Below are 24,916 nucleotides of genomic sequence, written 5' to 3'. Positions count from 1 at the left end.
AGTCTGACCCTGTGCCTCATGGTAACAGTCCAGCCCGAACTGCCAAGCCATGCCTTTCCTGGACCGCAAACAAGCTTCCTAGAACCGGTTTCTGGCATTTCAGCCGTCTTCAGCCAGCCAGTGAGACTGTCACACCTCAGTGTTGGGTAGTCTTTGACCCAGTCTGAGAATAAACACACCACAACCAGAATGTATTTCAATATGTTGCACATAGGCATCTCAACAAAGTCCAACTGCATCCTATTAAAAGGCCCTCCTGACCTACCAATGTGGATTACTGCACAACAGTCCTTTTCCCTGCATTCATTTGCTGGCAAGTCACACACCGATGACACTAAACCTCTGAAACCTCTCGAAACTTGGGATTAAACCAAATCTGCCTAAACACTCTTACCATCACATCCCTGCTCACATGTGGTGCACAATGAATCTGCTTCGCCATTGGGTCCAATAAACAATTGGGCAAAAACGCTCTCACATCTGTTGATATCCAAATGGTGTCTTCTCTCTTCACACAACCAGCTCTGATCCACCCTGACTGTTCATCCTCAGATACTTCTTCCTGCAACCGCCTCACCGCATCCCATGTATAGGCCACAGCCAACATCACGTTGAAATTGGTCACTTCCATTTCCTCATTTCCCCTCTCGATTCGATGCCCCAAGTACTGTATCTCATTCAGACAGTACTGAAGCTTACTCGGGGACACTTTATGCCCATTCTCGGCCAAGTGATTCAGCAGTGTAATAGTATCATCCCTACAGGCCTCTCTTGTGTTAGATGCAAATAAGAGATCATGGAAGTATTGGACCAGAACCAAGTTGTGGGGTACGACTAGGGACTCGAGGTTCTTCAAGATCTGATTAAAGATAGATGGGCTCTCAGTATACCCCTGTGGGATACAACATCTTGTTAAAACTCGATCTCACAGCCAGAAAGGGAGTACAAAATTCGCTTTCATGTAGTGGGATCGAGAAAAAGCTTGACAGTGGTCGATAACTGTAAATCACGCAGCTTCACACAGAATTTGAAACGGCATCACTGATGGATTCGGTACCACAGTACAACAAGGAACCACAATGTTGTTAATTTTTCGGAGATACTGAACGATACAGTACTTGCAGCTAGACTTCTGCAAGCCCATAATGGGAGAGTTACTTGGACTCCCCAGAATCTCCTTCAAAATGCCTTGTTCAGTAATGGATTTGATCATGGGGGTTATACCCACCAGTTTCTGGGGTCAAATTATATTGTGGTGTTCTTGGGAATTCAGCATTAGGCTTAACCTGTATGCAGACTGGTTCAACCCTCTTTATGAGTCCTATCTCTTCACCTGAGAAATTCCACACCACCCGTTAGACAGTGTCTCTGAACTCTATAGGCATCTCCTCTACCGTCAGCATGAGAAACATGGAAAATAGAAATTCTGATTTCCCAGCTTGAAAGCAATGTCTTAATCTTAACAAAACGCAGACCATTCTTAACTATGTTCCTGCATCTCCTGTAGCGCAGCTTGGTGTTACTACTACAGCTACTTATCTCGGAATTTGTCTCAGTGGATGTATAAATGACTTCATGTCACTGAACTATGAACGTCTACTTGGACAAATCCCTGTAGATTTGCGTAGATGGCATAGGCTGCCGCTGATTATAATTGGGAGATGCAACATAGTAAAAATGAATATCCTGCCCAAATTTCTTTATTTGTTCCGTTCAATTCCTTTAAGGGCCCCAAATTCTTTTTTTAAGCGACTTGACTCTGTTATTGGTAGTTTTATATGGGGCTATCGTAAAGCTAGGAAAGCCCTCAGATATATTAAGCTGACTTATGAGCAAGGTGGTTTTCAACTTCCCGATTTCAAAACCTACTTTTGGGCTCCCTTCCTTAATCGTATTCAGAGTGTACTCTTTGGACCAACGGTGGGTAAAACCTGGTTAGCGTATCAGCTTACATTTAGTCTTAACAGTGGTTTTCTGTTATACTATATGTCAGACCCAAACTATTTCAAGAGAGTTCGTTTCAAGGTAGCCAGGCATATTTATAATATATGGCAAGATATCTGTAAAACGTATTCTTTGCCTGTCTTGCATGAATATACTTATTTATGGGATGACCCTAGGCTCCCGGGAATTTTCTCGGATGGTGTCTGCAGAAAGTGGCAACAAGCTGGAATAATTCGACTGGGGCAGATTTATGATGAAGGGGGTTTTAGGTCATTTGCTTCCTTAAAAGGTGAGTTTGGGATATTACAGAACTCATTTTTTAAGTATTTGCAAATCAGAAACTATTTTCTGCAAGGGAAGGGTTTGTATGCTCTCCCCCATACTACTGCTGTACTTCAGGCTATTTTTCACACCTCTGCCCGGGGCCAGATTGGTAAGGCCTCTCAGTGTTTTATGCAAGAAACGATGGATGATGGCCTGACGAAGGTAGCTAAGATTAACCATATGTTTCTAACTGGAATCACTATGGAAGATTTTCATGAGTCCTTGGCTACAATTAATTCTGCTGTTTCTTCAATCAATCTAAAGTTGCACCAGCATCGTATTATGTTTATGCTATATTATACTCCGCAGATTATTTCAAAATGGGCAAACTCCCAGGGCTCTTCGAAATCGTTCTGCCAAAGTGCAACTTGTACGCTGCGGACCTTAGACACATGTTTATTTCATGCCCACGCTTAAATACATTCTGGTTGGAGATTGCCTCGGTGTTGACTAGGTTGTCAGGTACATCAATGCAGCTAATGGAAAGAGAAATAATTGTGGGTGTGGTCACCGAGTCAGGTAATTTACCTAAATCACTAGTCTCAATTGTTATTATTGCGGCGCGGCTCTGCATTGCCAGGGTCTGGATTGAGGCAGCGAGTCCTAAGATTAGTGATTTCTGGTTGCTACTAAGGGGAGTTTGTGAAATGGAACTAGCGTTAGCAAAAGCGCAGGGCTTACGTTCAAGGGTCAAATTCGGGAAGGTCTGGGCAAGTTTGCAATGGGATTAATTGCTGTCGCTTGTTCTAAGTTTTTTCTCTTTTCTTTTTCCTTTTTTTTCATATTTTCTGGGTTTTAATCTGTGTTGGTCTCATTTATTATTCCATTTGTACGTACATTTCTTTTCATTCCAAGTGGCCACGATTTTGATTTTGATTCAGATTTTTACTTATACAGATTATTACTTTTTTGACTGTCCTATTCAAGATACGTGGAATTTTTTTCTAATGGTTGATTAATTTGTGACGCTCTTGTTGGTTCTATCATTGCTTGTGTTATGTATGTTTGGTTGTTTCCTTTCTTTTTTTTTGCTTGTGACATTAAAATAAAAAAATAAAATAAAAAAAAAGAAAGCAATGTCTTCATCATTTGTTTGTAATTCTATTCCCTTTGGATTGCAATGTATGGTACAATTCAGTTTACACAGCAGCTCATGACCCAATAGACTAACAGGACTTCAATCACACACCAGAAACTGGTGTCGGTCCTCAAAGGACCCAACCTTCATAGGTATCTCTTCTGACAATGGGTTCAACATTCTCTTGATTGTAACACCTACAGCTTGGATTGATTTTCCTGAGAGGGGTAGGTTTGGAGCATCTGCTGTTCTCACAGTAGAGCAGGTTGCACCAATGTCGATCAAGAATGTAATCTGATGACCATCAAAATCTGCATCAACGTATGGCCCTCACTGGTCTACCTCCAAGACTGCTCCAAGTGTACAGTTTTCCTACCCTCTAAGGCACCATCATAATGATGGGTCTAGGTTGAAGTCATCAGTCGAATCCATTAAGGGCAGTTAATGATAGGTTTGATTTCTATGAGACACCACTGGAGGTTGAAGCACTGGTATGGCATGACCTTAAGGTATTTTGTAATCTTGGTCTAGTCACCGTCAGTCTCGGTGCTACATAATTCTGTCCCTGGCTGAACCCCCCAAATTGCAGCTTGGTTTGCAGGGTTGAGGCAAAATTCACACTTCCAATGCCCCACCTTTTTACAATAATCTCATATTGTAGACCTGTTTGAGGTAACCACATCTATTCTCGTCTTACGTTCTATAGGTGTAGGACCCCCTATACCTCTCCTTTGTCCTGGTATGCCTCAATTTGTCTGCAGTTGAACTCCAGCAGGGTTGGTTCCTTGCACACGAGGAGCATTTCCAGCAGGTGCTTGTACCTACCCCGTTGAGCATTCGTATCTGTACTAACATCAGCTTTTCCTTCAATTTCTTGAGCCTAGAGTCAACCTCATTGTTACACTACCTTCCTCAAATGTTATCGTATCATGAGGCTAATCTCAGGTCTTAACTCAGTTACAAACTTGGATGGACAAAAAATATCCCATGACTTTGGGGTCAAGTATAATTAACCCGCTATACTGTTTAAAAGCCTGTAACAGTCTCTCATAGTCGTCATGGACAGTTTCTTAAGGTTCTTGTGTTATCCTATTGATATTGTCCCAATCAGTATTATGCAGGGCTATCTTAGCTTGTAACCACGTGATCACCTATATTTCTTAATCACCATTGGTGACGGACCATGAGGCACTGGGTCCCAATCTGATTCCTTTTCAGGCCACTTTATGGATATCTTGCACGCAGATCACAAATCACTCAGTACCACAATCTCAAACAACGTGTTCAAGTCAATTCACAGCACCATCGAGATCACAAACCGATCAACCTGTTTATACCATTCAGTAGGCTTCTCCCTTAATTTTGGAAATTCATTAGTGAAAGCAGCAAGATCACCTCAACTCCAGGGCACATGCACATATCCTCCACTAGGCACTTCCCGCATAGAGTATACCGCTTCTCCCTCTGCCCCCCCCTAGAAGAGTCGACTCCTGTATTACTTTCTTTGCATTCTTCTTTTCAGACCACTTCTCTTCCCATTTGCCTAACATGCTCCATGCCCTCATTCCTATTACCAGTTCCTGAATGTGTGTCTTTAAGCCTGCACCCTCTTTTCCTCTATCTCCTGATTGCTGTAATAAGCATGTGATTCCCTTGCAGCATCTTTGTTCTGGTCAGGTCAACATTATTCTTTTGAGCCAATTTGATCAACTTCTCTTGCGCCTGTCTTGCCCTCCTGGTGATATCTTTCACCATAAACAGCAACTCTTCAGGTTCATAAGTTTCTACCCGAAGTGCCAGATTTCCATTCATTCTTTCATCCAATTCACCTCTCATCCTTACAATGTCTACCAATTTAGCCTTCATGGCAGACTTAATAGCATTCTGCCGGTGTGCTCTTGTTCTTCTTGGTGCTTATGTCATCTCTAAGCCATGACTCTAAGTCTGAGACATTAAAAGATATGCTGGCTTTTAGATGTTCCCTATTACTCTCCTTTCTCTTGAGGTGTGCTAATTTTTAGTTTGGAAAGAGTTCTCCACATAGTTAGATTTGACTCCTCATTTCTCACAGGTAGGGGCCTCATAACATGAGTATTACTCTGATTTACCAAAAGGTCTGCCGTTGCTCCATATGGCTTACTCGAGTTTACAGACGCAACTGAATGAACCCTGACTGATGTACACCATGATATTCCTTCAACCCCCACATTCTGTTGTTGTCGACTGTCAGTTCCTGTTGGGCCTGAGTTGTATATAGGAACAACAAGCCCAATTGTGACTAGCACTGTACGAGCTTCAGGTTGCCTCGAAGCAGCACCAATAGAATTACTGGGTATACAACCTTTACCACGCATTTTTTACCACGCAATACCATTACAACGCTGGCATTACAACGCAAACCATTACAACGCATTGTGCTGGGGGGCGCTCTAGGATAGGGAATAAGTTTAATTTTCTATCCAACACCTTCCCTAGTGTCCACGGGGACTGGAGTTGGAATAGAAAATTATACTTACCACTATCCAGCACCTCTAAGCGCTATGCGTTGTAAAGGTATGCGTGGTAAAAACCGCGTTGTAAAAGTATGCGTGGGAAAAGTATGCGTTGTAACGTCATACATCCGAATTACTGTGGTCTAGGCTACCCATCTGCCCTCTTCCTACCTCTTCTCTTCCCTCTGCTAATCTTGCTCCCACTGATATTCTTCCCACAATTCCTGGTCCGGGGGTGATTGAGGCCAAAGCACACCCAGTGCTAACAGTCCCTCTCATTCCCATCCTGCTATGGGCTATAAGAGGGTGGACGCTCTGCCAACAGGTCATTCAACAAGCCATCATCGGAATCACTGTCATCATTTCCATCTTTTTTTCTTTTCCTCTGATCCCTTGTCTCTTCATCCCTCACCAACGCAGGGTAAAACCTCTCAAACTCGACCATGTCCATCCTCCATCTTTTCAGCTTAGCATCCCACTGTGCCTCTTCGTAAACTTGCATTGTTTTCTTCATCTTTCCCCAACAGCACTCTCTCTGTTTAGCAAGAGCTGCATGCATCCATCCATCAAGTGCCTCAAACTACATAGGCCTAGGCAAAGGTTTCATCACAAAATATCACTCCTCTCAAGTGATCTAGTCCCTCCATCTTGAAAGTGCCATAGCATGGAAATGTCAATGCTCCCTCCTTCTCAGTTATCTTATGTCAATTTTGAATCCAAATAATAGTCTGGAGTCCTACATTGGTTGCAACATAATGAGCTGGTGTGTCTTCCGGTGGCTCTTCCTCACCCACCCTTATGACAACGCCCTCATCCTGATGAAACAAATCTCTCAACACCCTAAGCACTGCATGGTTTCCTATTTATAACTCAGTTATCCTAGTCCAGTTTAAATCAAATAAGGTGGTGATACACTCCCAAACACTCCAGATGTAATAAACACTCATCAACCAATCCCAGCGCAGCTTTACACCAACAAACCTATCCCAGTTTGGCACAAATTGACGTCACCTTTGCTCCTCGCAGCAGCTCACCCTCCTTCACAATTGTTTTGTATAGATTCTCTCACACAATTATCATATATCTGTAATTGTCTGCCTTTCTAAAAGATTGGTAGAATGCAATCCCTCAAAGAATGCACATTCGCTATGAAACCTCGACCAGGGGGGAATCATCGGAATCAGTATAGTTTACGTTTTGCTCTCAGAGTCCACTGAAAGATTCATATTTTTCCCATTCACACAAAGTTCCCTGTCTTAGGTGGAGCCGTCAATGACATCTCATGACAAAATCCTCAACTCTTTGGTCAGACAATCACAAGCTTGGTGTCTTCTACACCTGTGAATATCCTGGGATCATAGGCCACGTCAGACCTGATAACCACAAATCAACTCTTTAGATCACGTCGGAACCAAAAACCACATTCACTCAATTATTGAGACAACTTCGCAAGACATTCCACAATCAACCTGTCACCACAATTTAACATACTCCGCACATACCCTATTAATACTCAGTACTTCTTCCGCCGCCGCTCTAGCCACGCATCGCTGAACCCAGTCGTCTACGAATTCTTGATCATTAAGGCTCTACCTGGGGACTTTTGGATCAATGTTCTAGGTTCACAGCTATTCTAGATTCGGGTTCTGGATTCTCCCCTCGCTCTATGTGCTAACCATCCCACTCTGCTACCACTGAAGGAGCCTGGGTCCACCTTTTCAATTCACTCAAATGTCGGATCCTCAATGGTTCTTGTTAGCAGCATGAAAGCATATAAGGAAGATAAGCTCATAAATCACTGGACATGCAATGTAACACAAACGTTATAAAAGAACCCAAATCGACAACCAGTTGAAGGTTAGTCAGTTTTAATACAATTCAAAAATAGTTGGACATACACAAACCTTAGCATGAGAGTGTAGAAATACAAGGGAAATAAAAGAACACCAAATCTCCTGTATAGGTTCACTCGATGGAGCATGCGTGGCAGGTGGGACCGGAAGTCAGGCACTGCATTGCCGGTCTCCTACGCGAAGGCTGTATTTAGGAGTGGACTACTGTGAGTACCGCATAGCGGTTTTTGTTTTCTTAACATTGACTTTGGGAAGTGACTTTATCGATGATGAGGTGGGCGAGGCTGGTTTGGTGCCCCCACGTTGTTGATCATGTGTAATTCCTGTTTTCCCTATCTAGATTTGCTGGAGGTGTTGCTGCTTCTGGCACTGGGGTGTTCTTGGTTTCCTGTCCTGCAGGGCTTTGACAGAGTCATTACCTTCCTGGAGGTGCTTCTCTGGGAAATATCCGACTGTGATTCCTATCACTGATTGGTGCCTGGTGGCATCTGATTGCTGTCATGGGGAAGCCTTCAAGGAAGAGCCACCATAGGGAGCACCCCTCCTCCTCATCCTCCTCCTCCTCTTCTTCCCCTTCTCGGGCCCGTTCTAAGCTCCGCAGGGAGGGGGATAATACTTGGATCAAGAGGTTGATCAAGGAGACTCTACGTGGGATGTGGGAAGGAAGCCCCATCACAAGTGCTCTTTGCCAGTACATTCCTCTCATTCTTCTGATTCTGAGTAGGATTGGATGGGGGGTATGGAGCATAAGGGGAAGTACATTGACAATGAGATATTGCCTGAATTCCTTAAACATTTAAAATCCAACATGGGGTTTCCTGATAATGAGGCTACAAGCAAATCTGGTAGTTTGTTGCTGCAGCCGTTTGAAATTTCTGCTGCAGTTGATGTACCTGTCCATCCCTACATCTGTGAGGTCTTGAAGAGGGTATGGAAGGATCCCGATCATATCATGCTTCCAAGGTTTATGGCTTTACTCTACCCACTTTATGATTGTCTAAGGAATTGCCAGCCTCCGTTCCGATTGATTCATTTGTGGCTAGTGTAGTGGGTTGGACTTCCCTGGCAGAGGATGCGGTGATTAAAGGTCCTGTTGATAAAAAGGTGGAAGCTTCCCATAGAAAGGTGTACTCTGGTTCTCATCTGGCTCTGAGGGCTGGCATTTATGGTACTTACGTTGCTCAGTCTGTGATCTCCAATATCAATGCTCTGTATCTATCAATGGATGATGCATCTGACTGTTCTGGGATCTTGGAGCATATCGAGAGGCAGTTGGAGTTCCTCTCTGATGTACCCTTCGATGTGGTGAGAGCTTATACCATTTCCAGTCGAGCGGGTGTGGCAGCCCGCTGCCATCTGGAGGTGAAGACGGACTCCGCTCAGAAGGCTTGCACCTTACTCTTGCCTTTTCAAGGGACTATGAGGTTTGGGGAGGAATTGGAGGGTACATAGCACCAAGAGACCTACCCGGTGACCGTGCGCTCTATAAATATCCAATAACATAACATAACATTGCATAAATTGTTTAAGGATAAAAACCACTCTTCTTCCTTTAAGCAGCCCTCTGCTGTGACTATTTCCTCTAAACCTATGTTTTTTTGTTCACCCTCCTTATCGCAGGCAGTTTTCCAGGGGCCACGGGACATTCCCTTCTGGTTGGGGTCAGGATAAAAAGGCTAAGTCTCCCCCTCCGAAAACTCATTCCTGACTATATGGCTGCGGATCCTGGATTATTGGTAGGAGGTTGGCTGCGGTTCTTCCTGCCGGCTTGGGTGCATTTCTGTTGAGATGTGTAGGTGCTGTACATTGTTCACAATCAAAAAGTATCAAAAAGTATCCAGCCCAACCAAAGGTAATAAAGTATAATGAATAGGCTTGGTTCTCAATGTAAGGAGTGGTGGCTTGCTACTACCACTATATTGAGCAAAACCTCTTTTGTTAAATTACCCTCACACACTCTAGTAGTGTCATGCTTCATCATCGGGACATCATGGCTCCTAAAGGCCAGGGTGGGCTCAAGGGAGCTCTTGTGATAAAAGGCTAGGGGGGTTAAAGATTGAAAAAACACCATCTGCTCCAGGTATCTCTTTAATATGGAGAGATAGTAGTTATTACAAAGAGAAGATAGGGTGTTCCCAGGATACAATGGTCCTATGACCTTATATATGCCAACATGTTTCAGCCAGAGTACGGCCCTTTGGGTCCATAGCTTTCATCAGGGCGCAAGTGAATGTGATATCCCTCCCTGAAATAATCAAAAGCAAAAAGACAAAAGAAAATTCAGAAATGATTTGAATATCATGCAAACGCCATATGGATATACTTATCCTAGGGGAGGCATTCTCATTTCAGATTGTCCGACCTGAAAGGAGACAAAACACAGTACATCACACTAAATACATGACTCTTCTAAAAATAGAACCTAACTTCAAACTTTACATGTGCGCGGCGTCTCATTATTGAGGCGCGCTGTATTATTTATTCGATATTGACCATTTGTCTAAAAGTATGTGCCATTAGTTATGTGCAGAAAGTTTAGATTACCCGGACCATACCCCATGCAGGAGTGAACCCCCCCAGCCCCCCAGTAAGTCCCGTGTGGGAATGGATATTAGCGTTCTCAGTCGAAAGCATGTATATATATATACAATAAAAACAGTAAAAACACAGAACCAGAAGTGTCTTGGCATAAAATGCAAATGTGAGCGAATAAATGATGCCAGACTGAATATTGTAAATCTTTCTAGGTATCACCCTTGTGATCAATCACAACAAAAATATTGATGATGTATTTTACCAAGTCGGTTGGACTATAGGCCTCTCACAGATGCAGAGAGGAGGGGTGGTCTTGTAGTCACACACTAAGACAAGATAACAATACAAGCTAGGCGTCATGACATACTCAAATGTAAAAATGTTAAAAACCAGGAGCGTCACAGAGAACCGCCTCGTATAAACTCTTGGGGCCTCATGATTAAAGAAGGACTTACGTCTTTAAAGAGCTTTAATTTTGTGATGATTTGAGGCATTTTGTATCTGCGTAAGGAATGTCCACCCTGTGCATGGATATACAGTGTACTGGCAACTGTGCATACAAATGTTCTGAGATAATTAATCAAACTAGTTGTGCTTTGATTGAATACAATGGCCTTTTTTGTATGTTTATACTTATACAGCCTTGAGGAAGTCGCGGGACAACATCCCTATGCGCGACAAAACAAGTGTTGGCTGTTGGAAGCTGTTGTGAAGGCCTACGTGAATAAACACTAAAGAAGAAAGAGAGGATCTATTTGGTGTTTTAACTTGTTATACATTGTTAACCGTGTATTTTAGCTAAACCGGGAAACCTTATCTATAATAGACGTGTGCTGGGAGTGAATTCTATCTGACTCCAGGGCCTTTCCAGCTTGTGTGCAGGAGGTTTGGTCTTCCCTATCTCGACCTCTTTGCTTCCTGGCACAATGCCCAGATGCCCTGGTTCTGCTCCCGGGTTCGTCAGGAGGGATCCTTGGGGGTGGATGCACTGACCATTCCTTGGCCGTCTTGTCTCCTATATGCATTCCCTACACTGGCTCTGACCCCCCGGCTTTTTGCTCGCCTGGGCCGGGAGTACCCGGAGGAGGTGGTGGTGGTTCTGTTGTGGCCTCGTCGGTCGTGGTTCAACACTCTGAGACTGTTGGCTGTTCAGGGTCACTGGTTTCTCCCTTGCTCTCCGTCTCCCCTGCAGTCATCTCCAATGTTGTCTCTCCCACGACTATGGCTGTTGGTGTGGAAGTTGAGAGGAAGGTGTGACGACGTCACAGGTTTCCAGAACATTTAGCGGTGGCTCTTTAACAGTCCCATAAGCCTTCTACATTGTAGTCTTCTGGGCGTCATTGGGGTAATTTCCAGTGCTGGTGTCTGGCTCTGAGTTTGTCTCCTCTGGTTTGCTCTTTGCCTGAGGCGCTGCAGTTTCTGTGGGAAGGCTTTGAGAAGCGTTTGGCGGTTCCCACTTTGAGAGTTCAGTGAGCCACTATTAAGGCCTTCCGTTCCCCTTGTGGGAATTTGTCGATGTTGAGGATTTGGTCTCTCGTTTGTTGCAGAGTTTTTCTTTGTCACGTCCTGTGGTGAGACCGTCCTTTCCCTTGTGTGATCCTCCTTTTGGTTCTGCGGGCTTTGGTGGCTCCTCCATTTGAGCCTTTGTCTGAGGTGGACATCAAATTTGTTACTCTGAAGGTGGTTTTTTGGGTGGCCATTACTTTGGCTCACCGCCTTTGTGAGTTTGGAGCGCTGATGACCTGGGAGCCTTTTTTGTCTTTTTCGGATGATAGGGTGGTCCTTCGGTTATATTCAGCTTTTGTCCCAAAGTGTTTTCCCAGTTCCATCGATCCCAGGAGTTGTTTTTGCCTGCTTTGTGTGCTGATCAGGACTCTACAGATGACCTTCCTTGGTCATTGCTTGATGTGTGCAGGGTTTTGCGTGTCTGTCTTGATTGCACACTTCCCTTTCGGAGGTCGGATTCCCTGTTTGTCTCTTTTGGGGTTGCCTCTCGGGGTGGAAAGGCATCCTCTTCTTCCATTGGTTGTTACCTTAAGCAGGTCATTATGTTGGCTTACTCTCTTTCGGGGTCTTCTACCCCGGTGGGGGTTCAGGGTCAGTCGACCCTGGCGGTGACGGCTTCCTGGGCTGAGGTTAGGGAGGTTTCCCTGTCCAAGATCTGTAGGGAGGCAACTTGGGTGAACTCTAATTCCCTTGAGAGGCATTATCGATCCAGAATGTGCTGGGGGATAATGCTTATTTGGGTTTGGGGGTACTGCGGGCTGTGTGCTCCTGACTTTCTTCTTTTACTGTTTCAATAAATCACTGGGTTTTGCTGTATGTGTGTTTCCTGGTGGTTTCTTGTGGATGAATGCAGGTGGTTATTTGGGCATTCTCACTTTGTCTATGAATGGGAGGAGAACAGGAGGGACCTGGGGGTAATGCCCTATTACTTATAAGTAATCTTCACTACTACTGGACAGCGGGACCAGGAGTAATAGGGAATTCTCTCATAGAATCGAATATTATGTGAGTGCGCTCCACAGTCGATTACATTGCACTCCTAACAGGTACCCCATGTAGGACACTAATTCTCCACTCTATCTGTGCCAACTACATCAAACATGACAGACACAGGGCAGGATTAACAGAGTAGTGCTTTAGACTTTCTGTCAATAATCATTAATCCTCAAAGAGAACAATCCATCTGCAGAAATGCCAATCAATGTGCGCTGATATGGGCCTGCCCACAGCTGCCATGTTAAAATTGGTTGCAACTCAGCTGCACCAATGACTGTTGTGACAACAAGGCAGACATACCTACATGTGATAATTGTCACACTAGTCTTTGACCACTACATTCCCAATGGATGACTTTGTCTTTTGCCGGTACATCTTATCTTCTTTTTTTTTTGTCCTCATCTCACCAATAAGCTTCTGCAGATCTTAGTAAAAAGCCGTCATTACCAACTGGGCACCCTCCGGCTTGCTGCACTTGCTAAGGTTGACCTGACCAGCCCCGTTTGATGAAGGCTTGGTGTAATCATTGGACCGGGGGTGAAGCTAACTAGAATTATATTAATCTCAAGTCTCTGCATCAATTCATAAGGGGCTGCCAGATGTTTATCGAGCTTTCCCCAGTTCCATTCTGATCTAAATGCGCCATAGCAAATGTGGCTTTAAGCCAGTCCTCACATTTCGGGGGCTGTGGGTCTTTCTACTTCATGCAGATCTCTCTCCGGGCGAGTAACACGAAATATAGCAGCAACCCTCTATGGATCTGTGATGAACTCAGATTGAACAAACCATCCTCACCAAAAAACACTAATGAAACATTAACCTCAATGTTGACTTTAAAAACGCCACAACGGATGTCTCCCATCCCCTTCCAAAAAGTTCTTAGTTCAGAACTATCATAGAAGATATGGATATCATTGGTGTTAAGAGTCATGCACCTAGGGCATTCAGGGATGGACAGTGGGGCAAACTTTTTGTAACATCTCTTTATTACGAGCAGTCGCAATCCAATCAGTACATACAGTAGTAGCCATGTGTACATAAAAATGGGAGGAACAGTGAAACACATAATGGGTGAGCATATCGTCGTGAGATTGCGAACTATCAGCATAACACAATTCGATAGTACGTTTTTGCATTTTGATATTTTAACATAACAAGAAATAAAAAGGAAAATCATAGTGTAACAAACAAATAAGCGGTCACCTGCGTAAGAAAAGAAGCTACTGATCAACACCATTGCAAGCATAGTCAATCATGTCTGTCGACACAAAATTGAGAGTCACCCAACGCGGAGCAATTTGAGGAAGGTGTATCAAACCATACAGGCGTGGACCAGGCGTCACAGTGGGGCAAACTTGGCTATCTTGGCAGGTGTATAATAAAGTTTATTGATGACGAAAAAGTGATTCTTCTTTAGGCTGGCCGGTTTAATGAATTTATAAAGTAGTTTCAAAGATGGCTCATACAGGTCTACAGTGTTAGACTCGAAGGGGGATTGATTCCAAACTGAAAATTGCTGTGGGAGTTCCAGATCTTCTGCTTCCAGAAACTTCTTATTCCAGATAAAATTCTCTTTCTTTTTTGGATGTACTGATTGAAGGAAGTGCTCCGTTTCCCAATCTCTTCTTATATCCCCCTTTTCTGCTTCAAACAAGGATACGAGTTGTAAATACTTGAACCTGGAAAAACCAGTTCCAATCTTAGCCCTTAATACCTCCCAGGGGAGGATTCCTTCTACGTCTAACAGATCAGATCAAATGGTAAAACCCGCTCTCTTAATTGGTATAGCGAAACTATCGTTAAGACAAAGCGGTGTCCCAGGGGAATGCCATATAAGTGCAAAATCTGAGTAATACCCGATCCCCCATCGGCATCTTACTTTATACCAAGGGGCATATTATCAAGGGGCTTTATCTCCGCTTTTTTGGCTTTAAAAGCCAAGAAAGCGGAGATAAAATTATCTCCCTATTACCAAGCTGTCGCTAACACCAGTTAGCGACAGCTAATAGGAGATAGTGACCATCTTGGGCCCCGCTTTGCATGTCAGTGATATTTATCACTAATGACATGCAAAGTGGGCGTGCCAAGATGTTAGCGACTGAAAACAGTCGCTAACATCGCTATCTCCTATTACCAACTTTTGGAGATATTCGCGCTAAGCGCGAATATCTCCAAAAGCTAACACTTGCCCAGGAGCAGTTCTTAGCCATGTTATCCAATGGGAGGTGGATAACATGGCTAAGAGCATTTGCTCGATAATGCATGAATATCGCTGACTTTTCAGCGATATTCATGCATTGCGGCCGTTTTTTATCGCATTTGCGATAAACCTTGCTAATAGCAAGGTTTATCTGCGATAAAAATCGCCGATTTGCGGCGATAATTTTTGTCTCTAAACAAGTTAGAGACAAAAATTATCTCTATTGGTTGGTAATATGCCCCCAAGTTTCCAAAGCGGCCTTAAGGATCTTCAGGCGGACTCTTTTAAAGAACCTCAGGGCCCGAACTTGTACAAAAAGCCTTCTCCACCGTCTCCACTCTCCATCATGGCCATTTCGCCTAGCAGCTTTCCCCACAATGTCTCATCCGGTTTTGATAGTAACATGCGGACACTTTTAAATTGAAATGTGACCGAATACCAGCCGATATCCGGGAGAGCCAACCCCCCTTTGATGAGCCTACGCCTCAGTTTCATCCAAGACAGCCTCGCTCCCTTGTCTCCCCAAATAAAGCTCACAATCTTACTATGAATCTTACAGATACTCTTACTGGGGAAAGCCAAGGGAACTGCATTAAACAGGTAGATCAGCTTGGGGAGGATATCCATCTTCGCCAGATTAACCTTCCCATAGATTGTCAGGGGAAGATTCCTCCATCTAGCAAAGAGGCGATCTATTTCCTTGGTGGTTTTGTTCAAATTAGTCTGGTGGATTTTATCCAGTTCTTAGACAATATGGATGTCCAGATATTTTAGCTCTTTACTAGTAGTGCCCTCCCATTGCTCCCATTGGTTGATGGTCCAGCACATCACCTCTGTTTTAGAAGTATTGGCTAAATAGCCAGAGAAGGAGCCTAATTCTTCCAGAAGGGCTTCAACCTGTGGTATAGCCACCCCTGGATTACAGGTATATAACAGTAAATCATCAGCGTACAGGGCTAACTTACACCAATAAATTTAGGATTTTAAAGGGTAAATTGAGTCGTCCAATCTAATAGCTTGCGCTAATGGCTCTATATATATATATTAAACAACAGAGGGGAAATGAGACAGTCCTGTCTTGTTCCCCTCTGGATGTTAAAACTGGAAGTCAACATGCCGTTCAGCAAGATCCTTGCAGAGGTTCCCCAGTAACAGTTCCTCAGGGTCTGAATTAAAATGGAGCCAAAGGCCATTGCCCCTAGAACTTCCCAGAGGTACACCCAACAGACTCTATCAAATGCCTTGGCCGCATCCAAAGCCACTATGGCCAAAGGATCTGATCTTGCCATGGCAAAGTCAATGTTGCCGATCAACAGCTGTGTCTGCTCCTGAATATATCTCCCTGTTATAAAGCCCTTCTGGTCGATGTTAACCAAATTAGGGACCAGTTTAGCCAATCTCCCTGCCAGAATACCCATAAAGATCTTATAGTCTGCATTCAGCAGGGAGATTGGACAATAAGAATCAGCTTTCAGGGGGTCCTTTCCTGGTTTCAGAATTAATACAACAGTTGCCCCCTTCCATGACCTGTGGACATGGCCCGTCGGGCTATATACTGAATTAAACATGGTACCGAGTGCCGGAGTCAATTTATCTGATAGTAGTTTATAAACTGCTTTAATATTTTTACATTTCTTTATTTGGTCTTTAATCTCTGCTAAGGTAATAGGGGCATCAAGGTTATCGCGACTATCATCCGTTAGGGTTGACAGAGATTTCCCTCTCAGCCTAATTTGTATATGTTCAGGGGAAGGAACCAAATCTCTTCATAAAGATCCGAGAAGAGGGAGAGCAGGCAGGCTTGCATGTCCTCTAAACTGCTTGACTTTCTACGTTGTTATCTATGATCAGTTAATTGACGTTGTTCTATGAATGATCCACTCTAGCTTTCCAAGCCAATAGAGCACCCGCCTTCTCCCCACACTAGAAATGATGCCTGTTTTTAGTGAGGCTTTGAGCCCTGCACTTCTGATCCAGTCTACCCCTATACTCCTGCCTAGCACCTTCCAGGTCTCCCTGGACTTGTGCCAACCTTCCTGGACTCCTGTGGCTCAGTCGATTTCTCTCCCCCTCTAACTGAAGGATTTTCCCCTTGATGGTATGTTACTCCCTGGCCTCAGCCCTATTCTTTAAACATATAAGGCCATGCAACCTGTTCCTCAGATTGGCCTTAAAGGCGTCCTAAACAAAATCCATGGTCATCGAACCAATATTTAATAGAAAATGAGTCTAGGGAAGATCATTTAATGGCCCGGATGATCTCAGGGTCCAACAGCATAGTTCTATTGAGTGTCCATCTGGGTTGTAACATATATCTCTTCCTAAGATAGGAGAATGACACCGGAGCGTGGTCAGAAAGGTAAATTGATAGTACCGAAATCCCCGTTAAACCATCCAGGGTAGACCTGTCAGTTAGAATATAGTCAATCCTGGATGAGTGACGATACTTCTAACTATGAAACGTAAACCCCTGAGAGTCTTCCATCTTTGCCATCCAGACATCCACCAGGTCCAGGTCATGCAGCAGGTCAGGTTCTTCATAGCTCGACGTACCCAAGGGCCCCCTATGTAATGGCTCTGATTTGACCTATATTTTAGTGGATCAATAAGGACATTAAAATCACCTCCAATAATCAGGGTGGGTTACTACAGTTAATTTAGATTGTAACTTACAAATACAAGTCGGATCATCAACATTAGGTCCATAAAATGAGGCACTTACTAGCTCTGAACCTCCAAGATCCAACTGTGCCACTATCCACCTTCCTGTCTGGTCTGTCTGCACAGATTTCATAGAGCAAGAGGCCCCCTGCTTAATCAGAATTGCTACACCTCCAATATTAATTGTTTGTTGCGAGATACAGTAATATTTTACCCAGGGGATTCTAGAAAATATTGTGCGACTATCTGCAAAACTTTAGTGCGTCTCCAGAATGAGGCAAATCTGGGCAGGGGAAAGTTCTAAATATTTCCATATCAGCCTTTGTGTGTGTTGGCATCTTAACCCATTTGCATTCCAAGAGATGAAATTAACCTTACTGCCCCTTATAAGAGTTCCTGCCATCAGCTTGCAAACCCTCGGTGCCAACCAGACGGACAATTCTTAATTTTGAGATGAGGTATTTTTTTTATTTATACCCACTTCTCCCCACCCAGTGCACCCCACCCCCTCCAACCCCACCCTCTGACCCCCTTCCTATGGGGAACCCTCCCTTCCATTAGGAGAACCTATTCGATCACCACTCCCTCGGGCATTATAAGAGTAAACAAGTACTAACATTTAAACGTAGGGACTTGCTGTCTAGGAGCCGAAATCACTTCAGCGCCTTCCCTCCCTCCCCTCTATCTCCATTTTGATCCTGGCGATAAAGGTATCCGCCTCCTCAGTCATACGGAATTTGTGCATACGATTATTCCACATTACACGTAATGATGCAGGAAACCTCATCTGTGCCTTGGCCCCCAAACCATTTAACTCCTCAAGCCTCTTTCCCAACTCCCACTGTCTTGTTGCTGTAATATGGGTAGTATCAGGATTTTATTGAGAAGGAGAAGGAGTTTAGACCCGTGGATGATATAGTGCCTCCCCTGAAAGCAGAGGTTAAAATTAGCTCCTTGACAGAGTATGACAAAAAGTTAACCAAAATCTTCCTGGGTTTTTGTTTAGCTAGATTCCTCTTGAAAGGATCGTGGTGCACCCTTTTTATCTTGTGCACGAGGTCTACTGGGCGAGTTCTTCAACGCTGTTTCCTTTAATAAGAAAATACAAACCCCTTTATGTCCGTCCCCTCAAGGGCTTCAGGAACGTTTAGGAGCCTCATGTTATTCTTTCTTGAATGGTTTTCCAAACGTTCAAGGTCGTCTTTTAGTTCTTTATTCTGGGCCAATAACTTTGCCAGTTCCGCTGAGGTGGTGTGCATAGCTTCCCTAATTTTAGGGATCTCCAACTCTATTGCATCAGTTCTTAGTGTAACTTCCTCCTGTTTCTGAGCCAACACCTCACAGGATGCTTGAATGGCAGCCTGATTCACCTCTGAGACAGAGAACCTATTTATCATCTCAGCCTGGTTCATCTCTGACACAGTAAACATACTTGTTATCTCATCCTTAAGAGCAAGTAGTATATCTGCCAGTGAACGAGTCATAGTGTCTGCAGCTGCACATTCATTAGTGGCATTCGGCTGGACTTCCTGGTGATCTTGTGATGCCAGGACAGTAAATCTGTTTGAGAGGCTTACTACAGAGTGGGTGATAGATGGTGGACCCTCAAGACTCTTGACTGGATCCTTCAAGGGGTCTGGTGGCCTTGGCCCCTTCATTTTGCTCTGTGGGGTAGAGAGCATAACCGTTGACACTGTGATTATCCCATCCGAAGGCATACTTATGGGGATGAGTGGAGGACTCTGTAGACGATGCGAACCCACCGAAGGACTATCCTGTTCAACATCCTTTTTGGGGTCACAAGTAGTTGAAGTTGAAGAATACATAACCTTATAGTACGTTTTCAGTGAGGGGGTTATTTTCACTTTCAAAGGCGATGGCCTCTTACCCGTACCCTTACCAACCTCTTTCCCCTGGATGGCAGTTCCGTGGTCAGCTACAACCCCTTTCCGCTTACTTTTTTTGTTGACACTCTAACTTTAGAGACAAGAGGGGAGACTCGAGAGGACAAGATAGGCTGAATAATATCTATATTGGAGGAGGAGTGGGCTGCTCTGGCACGCAGGGTACATCTGCTGACTTTTGGTGGTGAAATACCCACAGTCACTGCATCACTTATCTCTATACAGTTAAGGAATACCTCTCCCCTCACGGGTAGCCGGGAGATTACAAAAACCCTCTTTTGATGAAACAGGAAGACAGTGTCGGTGGAACTGTCCAGGAGTAATGATGCTCCCCCTTACCTTTCCTCCAGATGACAGTGCTAGTGTCCTTGACCGAATTGGGGCTCGAATTCTCTACCTGGGGGCTAAACTCTAGCGCCCCTTCAGCTTCTGCCTCAGTCATGGAGCTCGTTAAACGCCAGCGCTGGTGCTGACCCTGCCTCCGGTGATGTGGAGCTGGAAGCAGGCAGTATCTTGGTGTTACCACACACATGCCGTTCCTTCCCATTGCCGGTCTCTGAGCTGGAATCCAGGGCCATATGCTCGCTGAGGCTGGAAAGGGGGGAGCTCACGGCCTAGAACGACCCCTCAAGGTAAGAAAGGAGGAGGAGGGTGCTTAACTTATAGAAAAGAATAGCAGGGCTCCGCCAGAAAGACCCATTTTAAAGACCCGAGGGAGCAGGACCGCAGCATTTTAGCTAACATTTTAGCTAACAGTCGCCATGTTCCTCGCAACACCTCTTCTAACATAATCTCATAAAGTCAAGCTTCCTTCAGTGCCACACCATTCATATCTTAACAATCACATCATGAATAGACATATTCGGTGTAGATAAAAGAAAGTTCATTTCATTCAGGATTCCTTTGTCACAAATTTGTCTCAATTAGACCTCATATGAATGTGGCCAAGCCTTTAGAAAAAGCCAGTTAAATCAAAATAAAAAAACAAATAGTTTGACACTGGCACGCGAGAGCTGAACAAAACAATATAAAATGCGTCCTGCAAAGCAAAATATTAAAATTATTGATTTGAGTATTTAATGCATAAGTGAGTTAGAGAATTAAATGTGCAGTGGCAGAGTGTATGTTTCAGATATAAAATAGTCCCATATGCATTCCAATGGAGTGTAAGGATAGACCCAAGAGCCCAATAGAAAGAAGGTGAGACTAAAATACTCCTTTAGGATGATCCAAGATGTGAATGACAATGTCTAAAACCAATGTCTATAGGTTTGTAATTCAAATAAGCCAATGGATAAAGGCAGCTGAACGAAATGCCATTAGATTATGTAAAGAGCAGGGTATCGTCACATTGAATGTGCAAGTGCCATTAAAATGATTGATGCAAATAAGACAAAGTAACCAAGGAAGCAATGTAAGCGAAGTATACCGCAAGCAGAAGATATGATTGGGCCTTACGTTTATCTGCTACTAATAAACCATATAAATTATGAAAGACATCCCAGTGATATTTACCTAGGTCCTACTGGGAAGATTGGTTGATCTGTGGGCGGGGAAAATCACACAATGAGTTCATGTGCGTCTATCATGAAACTTCATCAGAGAGTGGAGGGCATGCCAAAGACTCTTCAGATAGGACAGGATGAACCTTGCCTCCTGTCCTTTTCATTTACCTCAGCAGGACAAAAGTGATAGCAATATGTCACAAAATAATTTATGCAGCGAGCAGTCTCATAGCGTTAGCATTGGCAATAAAAAGGAATAAAGCTTTGAAGGAACACTCCATTATGCCCAAGTTGTGGTCACTGGGGAAAGAGAAACGTTGCATCAGAAAAAAAAATTCTATGAGGAAACTGCAAATTATGTCAAACATTGATTTTAACTGCAAATTATGTGACACATTGATTTTAAAAGAGTCCAGTAAATACACTGGCTTGAAAGGTAGCACTGCAAAGTAATTTGTAAGCGGATTCTTGTAGGAAAGCATATTCTCTTAAACTTTCAAATATAGTTATACTTCTGTATGGTAATGCTGTATAGATTATATACTTGTGCTTTCATGGTTACCTATTGCGATCTATTTTATGTGGTGTGTTCAGTGGTGAATAAATGAAGAAGACATACAAATAAGACTTTGGATGGAAAAATCATCGAGTCTTGATGACACGGAATGCAGGGGTGCAAAGCTGCACCTTCTTTACCGAGTCAGACCCTTTGAACTGCTGCCTCCAATAACACAAGACAACTTCATCGCCTACTAACCAGTGGAAATACTGCATTTTTCAATTATCACCAAGCCCAAATCATCACATTTGCATTGGCACTAGAACAATACATTAATTTGGAAATGTTTATCCAAAATTGCACCGAGTGCTGTGATTTATGTAATCCAACAGCAGTCTTTAATAGAATTCACACTACAAAAGTGATGTAGCTCACAATTTGCTTTTTAATTTTTAGGGGTGCATCATAATCATGGGTAGTTTGCACCCACATATATAAATTTGTCGTATTAACTTATGGTATTAGAACGTGAACTGTAATAAGGTGGAAGGTAACATTTTATGGATATTTTCAATGTAGAAGCGAAGAAAATCAACGTTGCAACTAGATGTGTTTAGGTGAAACATTAGCATATAAAATTCGTACATGCTGCTGACAATTACTCATGTATTTGATGTGCTTTTCTAAAGTTTTAATTTAGAAATGCCCAGTAGAACTGTTCACTTTATGTGTAATTTCATGAGGTCTGTACCATTCCTTATGTTGGCCGATTTCTGTAGGCCTGAAATGTATATTTCCCTGGAAGCTCTTGCATTAGTTTTAACAATGAATTTCATGTGCATGCTGTATTTGTTCTTTCTCAAGTTTCTGCTGCAGATGGAGAATTATCCTTGTTAGCTAGAACAATGTCTTTGTTTTAGGAGTTAGGCTTAGGGAGAAGAGGGTACATTGAGTGTTGATACTGATAATGGAGAACTGTTGTACTTTCTCATCGTAGCAAGCCTAGAAATCAAGGTCATCTCGCCAAGGCATGGGAGCATTGCTGCTTAATGGAAAATTACCTACAAAGAGGTGGTCTGACTGGATGAGGTGATGTTGGTACACTACCTGTGGTATTGATTTATCGAAGTTAGGGAAATTGTCCGGGTACTTCTGCCTTGCCTTGAGAAAGAGAGCATCTTAGAATGAGCTCTGTAGCTTTTACGGTACCTGACCCATCTCATGTGAAGAGACTTCTTAGAAAGAGTTCACACGCTGACACCTTAATAGATCTTGCCTTGGGAAATGCTATGTAGGGATGCCACACCGTTATGTTATGTTATTTATATTTAATATAGCACACAAATCATCCAGGGGCATCTCGGCGCTGAAGCAGGAAACAAGAATCAGTGTAGTGGAAAAGAGTTTAGAATAGATGAGCTTTAGGCAATATCCTGAATATATAGTAGTTTGAACGAGTGCGAACGTGAAGAGGAAGCCTGTTCCAGTATTAGGGAGCAAGATAACAAAAGGCCTTTCCTCCGCTGTGAGTCTGATGAATACGTGGGACGCATAGTAATGCTGTGTCACTGGATCTTAGGCCATGGCTGGGAATGTACGCTTGAATTTGTTGTTGCAGATATGAAGTTCCTTTCCCTTTTAGGGCATTATAGGTAAAGCAGCAGATCTTGAAACAGCACCTTTTTTTAAGTCTCGCCTAGTGGCGCAGGGCATGCGCTGCTCGCTTTGGCGAGGTCTATTGTTGTCGATTTAGCTTCCGAGGGGGGACAGGAGATGTGCACGCGCCCGGACCGGCGATGTGCACATGTACAGCTAGCGGTACGGCTCACGGCATTTCAGCACGACGCGTGCATGACGCAGTTTCAACTTCCCTCCTTTATCCCGTCGGCTCCAGATCATCTCGGACAGGAGATGTGCACGCACCTGGACAGGACATGTGCATGGGTATGGTGTGCGGAAACGGCGCGCTTCCACTTATTTTTTTGTTGCATTGCATTCTGCCGTCTCTTTTCATTACGGCTTTTTAGCAGATCAAGCGCATGGCGTGCTTTCACTTTTTTTACTCCCCCTGCGTGCCTTTTCTTCTTGTTATTACTTTAATGAGCGCGGGGCCTGCTAGGGACACTGTGCTCACTTTATTTATGTATATTTTTGCAGCGTCCACTTCAGGGACACCTCGTTCTGTTTTTTCTTATTTTACTGAGCGTGGCCCGCTTCAAGGACACCAAGCTTGGTCTCTTCATATATTTTTTTACTTTATCACTAAGCGCAGGACCTGCTCAGTGTTAAAGTTAAAAAAAGAAAAAGAAACCGAGCACTGTGTCCTTAAAGCGCCGCCGCGCTCAGTTACTGCCTGGTATAATACTGATTAACTTAAATAACACCCAGTCTTCCTTTTGTTCCCCTCCTCTCCATGTTGCTTCCTCGCAAGCAACCCCCCTCAGCAGCAGTCTGTGTTGCCATGGACCCTTCCGTTTTGCCCACACGTTCAAACTTTCAAAAAAATGCTTTTGCAGAATTTTTTTAATTTGCCGATACAGCTCCCAAAATATAACTGCTGCATCATTTCATAGGTGCACACGTGCAAGCCTTCAAAATAAACTGGCAGATGCATCCTAGGTTTTTTTCCCCTCTTATTTAGCTATGCTGCACAGCAACAGTGATACCTTGCAGCATAATTAAAAAACATTGACAAAGATAATGGGTCTCAAAAGCGCGACATTGCTAAGACTACTTCTGAAGTTCAAAAAGATTCTATCAATGTGTGATGATTTAATTTTTATTTTTTATTTATTTATTTCTGTGGGTGGTGAAAAACTAATAAATGAACTCTCTCTTAGGGTGGTAAAGATGAGAGCACAATGTGCTTTTTAAAATACCCCTCACACACTAAAAAAATCCAATAGTGTCATGCTTCATCATTGGGGTCTTCCCGTCCCTCTACGGGGCGGGGCGTGCTTCCCTGGGGAAGCAAATAAATTGTTTTTTTCCACTAGCCAGAGGATTTTTAATTTTTTTAATTCCCACACATTATTAGGTCCCTACACTTCACTGACATCACCCACTTCGCACTGTCACATAGTCCTGTCACCATACTAGTGCTCCCGCGTAGTCGGTCAGGTCGTAGCACGCCCCGCCCCGTAGAGGGACGGGAAGACCCCAATGATGAAGCATGACACTATTGGATTTTTTTAGTGTGTGAGGGGTATTTTAAAAAGCACATTGTGCTCTCATCTTTACCACCCTAAGAGAGAGTTCATTTATTAGTTTTTCACCACCCACAGAAATAAATAAATAAAAAATAAAAATTAAATCATCACACATTGATAGAATCTTTTTGTTTATATATATCAGATTGGAGGGTGATTCTGTCAATACCTCTTCACTTCCTCTATTGTTTTGGTGGTACTTCTGAAGTT

The sequence above is a fragment of the Lissotriton helveticus genome, chromosome 11 (assembly GCF_964261635.1).
Source record: "Lissotriton helveticus chromosome 11, aLisHel1.1, whole genome shotgun sequence".
In the NCBI taxonomy this organism is placed as follows: Eukaryota; Metazoa; Chordata; class Amphibia; order Caudata; family Salamandridae; genus Lissotriton; species Lissotriton helveticus.
This window is presented reverse-complemented; position numbering follows the sequence as displayed.